Source organism: Berghia stephanieae, chromosome 4 (assembly GCF_034508935.2).
Source record: "Berghia stephanieae isolate SIO BIC M18660-M18661 chromosome 4, UCSD_Bste_1.3, whole genome shotgun sequence".
NCBI classification, from domain to species: domain Eukaryota; kingdom Metazoa; phylum Mollusca; class Gastropoda; order Nudibranchia; family Aeolidiidae; genus Berghia; species Berghia stephanieae.
The window spans coordinates 13256660-13264159 of NC_088363.1; the positions used below are offsets into that span (position 1 = coordinate 13256660).

General features: G+C 40.9%; 1 long non-coding RNA gene across 1 annotated transcript in view; it reads right to left on the reverse strand.

Moving 5' to 3' along the window:
- Positions 1–6690: 6690 nt before the first annotated feature.
- LOC144970052 (uncharacterized) overlaps positions 6691–7500 on the reverse strand; it is a 101601-nt gene continuing 100791 nt past the window's right edge. Inside the window, exon 3 of the long non-coding RNA XR_013644900.1 lies at positions 6691–6818. This is a non-coding gene — a long non-coding RNA (uncharacterized LOC144970052). The remainder of the gene's footprint in view (positions 6819–7500) is intronic.

Here is a 7500-nt window from a genome sequence, read left to right on the forward strand (position 1 = left end):
CCGAATAGCAGCCGCTATCCCGGGCGCCACACTACTGCGATATGATGTGCCCGGGTTTGCGACGGTGCACGAATGCGGACCGGACTTTGCTGATTGGGTAGATCGTCATAACATAGTAGTGTGAGAACCATACGAGGCTGCTGACCTAGACGTCTATGCTTAATGCAGTTTAAAAAACACCCAAATAACTTGAGCTTTTATATAGTGCAATATCCACTAAACGTGCTAAAAGCGCTTTACAAAGTCCAAAGCTTTACAACAACAACACTTAACTTGTAGAACGCCTGTTAGGCGATATTACATTTTTTTTCAGACAGAGACAACGCTATTAATGGACAGGTACTCATTTTACACCTGAATACGGTGAGAGAATATGAGTAAAGAGCCTTTTTCAAGGACTCAACTCTACTCCGAGCGGAGTTTGAACCCAGGATTTTCCGATCCGAGAGCGCGGGTGTCATACCGATGAGCCACGCTGCCCCTAATTAAGATACGGTTAGATTGGCCAACGTATAGATAGTATGGGCTTGGATAAGAAAGTCACAACATTGCCATCCGGAGGTATAACGGACCAACACACAAAACTATATTTAACCATGAACTTTTATAGTTTGTGTAATAGAGTTTAGTGGAATTACTCATAAACATGGATGGCAAAAAACTATAACAATGACCCGAGTGACGTCAACTTCGATCTATCTATAACGGACCAACACACAAAACTATGTGTAACCATGAACTTTCATAGTCTGGTTAATACAGTTTAGTGAGAATTACTCATAAACATGGATGGGGAAAAAAAATTATACAAAGACCCGAGTGATGTCAACTTCATTTTCTCTATAGCCAGAAAAAATACCACTAATCCACTGACTTGGTATTTGAGAACGGTCCTACCCTATTTCTGGGGTCCTACTTTGGAAGTGTCGGTAGAGTAGATAATGAATCGACGAAAAACATCGCCGTACTCTGGAAAAAAACACATATTTAAAAATTTGGCCAGAAAACTCGTCCTTCTTATATCGATCGATTTAAATGACCCTCATATTGGTAAAACTCTCAAACCTGGGACTTCGCGAAGTCCCAGGTTTGAGAGTTTTTGCCAAGATGAGGGTCATTTAAATCGATCGATATAAGAGGGACGAGTTTTCTGGCCAAATTTTTAAATACGTGTTTTTTCCAGAGTACGGAAGAAAAGTGGGAAAGATTCCAAAGCTTTTAGTAAAAAGCAAAATCACAGCCCCCACCCCCTCCGCCAATTCCCCATTTCAATACATTATACGGAGCCAACATACACAAATTGAGAAGGGCTGGTAAAAGCCAATAAGACACACATGGGATAGATAAGACAGTGGATTTAATGCCTTGAGATAAGGAGAAGAGAAGGACATGTTTCTGAACATCTAACGAGAATCTAGGGTATAAGCAAAGAGTGTGTAGGGTAACGTAGTTACCAAGAGCTCTCACTTCTCTTAACCGCAATGCTATTGTCGCGTGCCAGGCGAGACAGCGAGGTGGGTGTGCTCCGCGTGTATCATGCGCGCTAGGCTTACTGATACAATGAAGAAAATACGAGTAGAAGACGGAAGATGCTTGGCTTCACCAAAAGCGGGAAGTGAGAGCTCTTGGTATAAGACATTATAAGTATGAAAGACATTACATTGCAGACGGGATGCACCTTATATACAAAATTATGATTTTGGAAAGTGTAGATGATGATGATGATGATGATGATGATGATGATGATGATGATGATGATGATGATGATGATGATGATGATGACAATGCTCATATCATATCATAATGACGATAATAATGTAAATGATGACGACAAGAACGAAGATGAAATAAATAATGACCGCTATATATCGCAATATTATTTTGTAATATTTTATTTGGCCACAAGAACTGGTTACTCATGCAAAACACGATGATTGATGTGTCTTCTGATGTCAGAAATAAAAAAAAATGGAAGGAAAGAAAGAAAGAACGAACAGAAAGAGAACGAAAGATGAAGACAGTTGTGTTGGCAGCGCTGCCAACCTGAAATTTAAAAAAATTCGAAGTTTCCAAGGGAAAATAAGAAAAAATCTCTTTAACTCACTCAACCCTAACACCGACTATATCCGTAGTTTACCCAGGTTACAGTCTATTTATTACATTTTTATGAGACAAATTATAGGCGTAGTATCAAAGATAATGTTTAATAGTTTTTACATGTTAATTATAGTTGAATAAAATTATCTATGTACATGCTCATTTTTAATACATTTTTTCCAATTTTGAAAAGTAGCAAAAACCTCTAGGATTGAGTGAGTTTAATAGCTTTACAAATTAACAGTTTGCTCCCAGACTTCTCCAAAAATGCTCCAAAGTCCTGAATATAGGTTTTAAGGACCTAAACTTTCCTTAACAACAAGATTTATTGAGTCAAAGCGTAGCCATCGTTATGTTATAGCCTGATAATGAAATCCAAAAGGACTGGCATTTTGACGTCATTATTTGGTTTTTGCACCGTCTAGTGAGTTGTCGTTTGTAGAGCTCATAGAAACAAGTTATTTAATTGGTTGAACTATTGAATTCAACTCACGATTTGTTTTGGTTTGTGACAAAAGACTGGCATTTTGACGTCATTTTTTGGTTAGTATCAGGCCATAACTTTACGAAGGCCACGTTCAAAGAGACCTATGTAGCTCTGTAGCTGGAGACAAGAATTCATATTTTTACGAATTGTCGGTAGTACCAGGCAGGTCTGTGTCAGGTATGCGGTGCCAAGGTGTCCGTCCTCGTGTCTTGTGGATTAATTAATTTGCCGACAACATATTGTTGTCACGTGGTGTTCCTAGTCGTAGTAGTGATGGGATTAACTGGTATTTATTACACTAGAGGTGTGTGTGTGTGTGTGTGTGTGAGAGAGAGAGAGAGAGAGACAGAGAGAGAGAGCGAGAGAGAGAGAGACAGAGAGAGACAGACAGAGAGAGATAGAGAGAAGGAGAGAGAGGGGAGAGATATAAAGAGAAAGAGAGCGCGAGAGAGAGAAGGGAAGGAGAGAGAGAGAGAGAGAGAGGGGAGAGAGAGAGAGAGAGAGAGAGAGAGAGAGAAAGAGAGAGAGAGAGAGACAGACAGAGAGAGACAGACAGAGAGAGATAGAGAGAGACGGAGAGAGAGGGGAGAGATATAAGGAGATAGAGAGCGCGAGAGAGAGAAGGGAGGGAGAGAGAGAGAGAGAGGGGGGGGGGAGAAAGAGAGAGATATAGATAGATAGATAGAGAGAGGAGAGAGATAAGATAGAGAGAGGAAGGAGAGAGGTAAAGAGAGATAAAGGGGGGGGGGGGAAGAGAGAAGGGGGTGAGGGAGAGAGAGAGAGAGAGAGAGAGAGAGAGAGAGAGAGATAGAGAGAGAGATAGTGTTTGTATGTGTGTGTATGTGTGTGTGTGTGAAAGAGACAGAGAAAAGCCCAAATAAACAATAGTACATATTAAAAACAATAATATCCCCCGCATGGCAATAACACAAGCATAACGAATACATAACACGTTCAACCAAGTATCATCATTAATGGATTAATTAATTACCAGTGAATCTAGCTCCATAATTCTGCCATACTCTGGAAAAAACCCATATTTAAAAATTTGGCCAAAAAACTCGTCCTTCAAATATCGATCGATTTAAATGGCCCTCATCTTGGCAAAAAACCTGGGGCGAAGGACTTCGCCCCAGGTTTGAGAGTTTTTGCCAAGATGAGGGCCATTTAAATCGATCGATATTTGAAGGACGAGTTTTCTGGCCAAATTTTTAAATATGTGTTTGTTTGTTTTTTTCAGAGGCGGCATAATTGAACGCCGTCCAGCGGATTTAGATTAGTCTACGATCTATTTTCATAAGAGGATCAAGCCGGGTTAATTTATTCACCTTTGCAGAGGTGCCAACTTTAAATTTGGCTCACAGGAGTTTCAGCCACCACTCGTAGGAATTTCAACGCCGAAAGAGGAATTTCCGCTCACAAAAAAAAAAGGAATTGGAACGATATTTGGCATTGTGCTTACATATTGTATAGTTCTAAATAGATAACTGATTAGAATTACAGTGTAAGTTTCCTTATTTCAAATGAAGTAAAGCGCCAAAACCTAACGGTAGAGATTGTAGTACTGGTGGTAGTGAGGATGATGTGGTGTTGGTGGTTGTAGTAATAGTGGTAGAGATGATGAAGATGTGATAGTGGCTGATGTTGTAGTTGTAGTGGTAGTGATGATGATATGGTGGTGGTGGTGGTTGAGGTAGTAGTTGTAGTGATGATGATATGGTGGTGGTGCTGGTTGAAGTAGTAGTTGTAGTGATGATGTGGTGGTGGTATAGTGGTTGTAGTAGTTGTGGTCGTGATGATAATGATGTGGTGGTGTTGTAGTAGTGGTGGTAGTGATGTTGATGTGGTGGTGGTGGTGGTTGTAGTACAAATGGTAGTGATGATGATGTGGTAGTGGTGGTTGTAGTAGTAATGGTAATTATGATGTGGGTTGTAGTAGTAGTCGTGGTAGTGATGATAATGTGGTGGTGGTGGTTGTAGTAGTACTGGTCGTGATTATGATGTGGTGCTGGTGGTTGTAGTAGTAGTGGTAGTGATGATGATATTGTAGTGGTTGTTGTTGTAGTAGTGGTGGTAGTGATGAAGATGAGGTGATGGTAGTAGTTGTAGTAGTATTGGTAGTGATGATGATGTGGTGGTGGTTGTTGTAGTGGTGGTAGTGATGATGATGTGGTGGTGGTTGTAGTAGTATTAGTGGTAGTGATGATGATGTTGTGGTGGTGGTTGTAGTAGTATTAGTGGTAGTGATGATGTGGTGGTGGTGGTGGTTGTAGTAGTAGTGGTAGTGGTGGTTGTAGTAGTAGTGGTAGTGATGATGTGGTGGTGGTTGTAGTAGTAGTGGTAGTGATGATGTGGTTGTAGTAGTAGTGGTAGTGATGATGTGGTGGTGGTGGTGGTTGTAGTAGTAGTGGTAGTGATGATGTGGTTGTGGTGGTTGTAGTAGTAATGGTAGTGATGATGTTGTAGCGGTGGTTGTAGTAGTAGTGGTAGTGATGATGATGTGGTGCTGGTGGTTGTAGTAGTAGTGGTAGTGATGATGATATTGTAGTGGTTGTTGTTGTAGTATAGTAGTAGCATTAGCAGTAGTAGTAGTAGTAGTGATGATGATGATGATGATGATGATGTGGTGGTTGTAGTAGCAGTGGTAGTGATGATGATGATGTGGTGGTGGTGGTTGTAGTTGTAGTAATGAAGATGAGGTGATGGTAGTAGTTGTAGTAGTATTGGTAGTGATGATGATGTGGTGGTGATGGTGGTTGTAGTAGTGGTGGTAGTGATGATGATGTGGTGGTGGTTGTAGTAGTGGTGGTAGTGATGATGATGTGGTGGTGGTTGTAGTAGTAGTATTAGTGGTAGTGATGATGATGTACTGGTGGTTGTAGTAGTGGTGGTAGTGATGATGATGTGGTGGTGGTTGTAGTAGTGGTGGTAGTGATGATGATGTGGTGGTGGTTGTAGTAGTATTAGTGTAGTGATGATGATGTTGTGGTGGTGGTTGTAGTAGTATTAGTTGTAGTGATGATGTGGTGGTGGTGGTTGTAGTAGTAGTGGTAGTGATGATGTTGTTGTGGTGGTTGTAGTAGTAGTGGTAGTGATGATGTGGTGGTGGTTGTTGTAGTAGTGGTAGTGATGATGTGGTTGTGGTGGTTGTAGTAGTAGTGGTAGTGATGATGTGGTGGTGGTGGTGGTTGTAGTAGTAGTGGTAGTGATGATTGGTGGTGGTTTAGTATAGTGTATGATGATTGTGTGGTTAGTAGTAGTGTAGTGATGATAATGTGGTGTGGTGGTTGTAGTAGTATGGTCGTGGATGTGGTGCTGGTTGTAGTAGTAGTGGTAGTGATGATATTGTAGTGGTGTTGTTGTAGTATAGTAGTACATTAGCAGTAGTAGTATAGTATGATGATGAGTGTGGTGGTTGTAGTAGAGTGGTAGTGATGATGATGATGTGGTGGTGGTGGTTGTAGTTAGTAGTAGATTAGCAGTATGTAGTAGTGTGATGATGTGATGTGAGTGTTGTAGTAGTAGTGGTAGTGATGATGATGATGTGGTGGTGGATGTGTTGTAGTAGTGGTGAGATAGGTGATGATGAGTGGTGTGGTTGTAGTAGTGGTGGTAGTGATGATGATGTGGTGTGATGGTTTGTAGTATTGTGGTAGTGATGATGTTGTGGTGGTGGTTGTAGTAGTGGTGGTAGTGATGATGATGTGTGGTGGTTTAGTAGTATTAGTGGTAGTGATGATGATGTGTGTGGTGGTTGTAGTAGTGGTGGTAGTGATGATGATGTGTGGTGGTTGTAGTAGTATGGTGGTAGTGATGATGATGTTGGTGGTGGTTGTAGTAGTGGTGGTAGTGATGATGATGTGGTGGTTGTTGTAGTAGTAGTAGTGGTAGTGATGATGTGTTGTGTGGTGGTTGTAGTAGTAGTGGTAGTGATGATGTGGTGGTTGGTTGTAGTAGTAGTGGTAGTGATGATGTGGTGGGTGGTTGTAGTAGTAGTGGTAGTGTGATGATAGGATGTGTGATGGTGGTTGAGTAGTAGTGGTAGGTGATGATGGTTGTTCATAGTAGTGGGTGGGTAATATGATGATGAGATGTGGTGGTTGGAAGGGGGGGGGGGGGGTATCCTTGGAACAAATTGACCTCACCGGAATTTGACGGAAGTTGCCCGGAGCCCGGAATTTTTTGCTCCAGACCGGAGTTTTTTCCGGTGAAACCGGAGTTTTGGCATCACTGCCTTTGGTGTGACGAGATAACCTTTTCATTTATCTTATTTGAGGTCACGCTGTCCGGGTCAAAGCGCGGTTTATTCATTAATTAATTTATCGATTCGATCAAAATAACACACCTCACGTTTCAGGCTCAAAACCCTTCTTCGGGCAATAACAAAATCAATAAGAGATGAGTGAGTAGAAAAGTGCCAGAAGACAATAGAGAATAAACATTTTTTTTCGCGGCGGTGATGGGGTATCGTGGATAGCTCATACGGTAAAGTCACGCTCTCACCGGCCAGGCGGGGTTGTCGTACCAATAAGGTCGCGGGTTCAAACCCCCATCACCGCCGCGAAAAGATTTTTATTCTCTATTGTCTTCTGGCACTTTCCTACTCCTTGTTGTTACCAACATAAAGTGCCTGCTCCACTCACTTTTCTGAACAAAATCAATGAACGCAACTATGTACGTAAATAAATTAATGATCAATGAAATTATAATAGTCAAATTGTATGAAAGCTTCAATGTAATCAACGAAGAATCTTACAATAATTGCCTATTTGGACAATAAAGATTATTATTATTATTATTATCATTATCATCATTATTATTAAGTGTATCCAGAGGAGAAAAACATTATAAATTTGATCATGTTTTGACTTTTATACATTCTAATCACAAGACATATGAAAGGTTCTAGTCAGCTT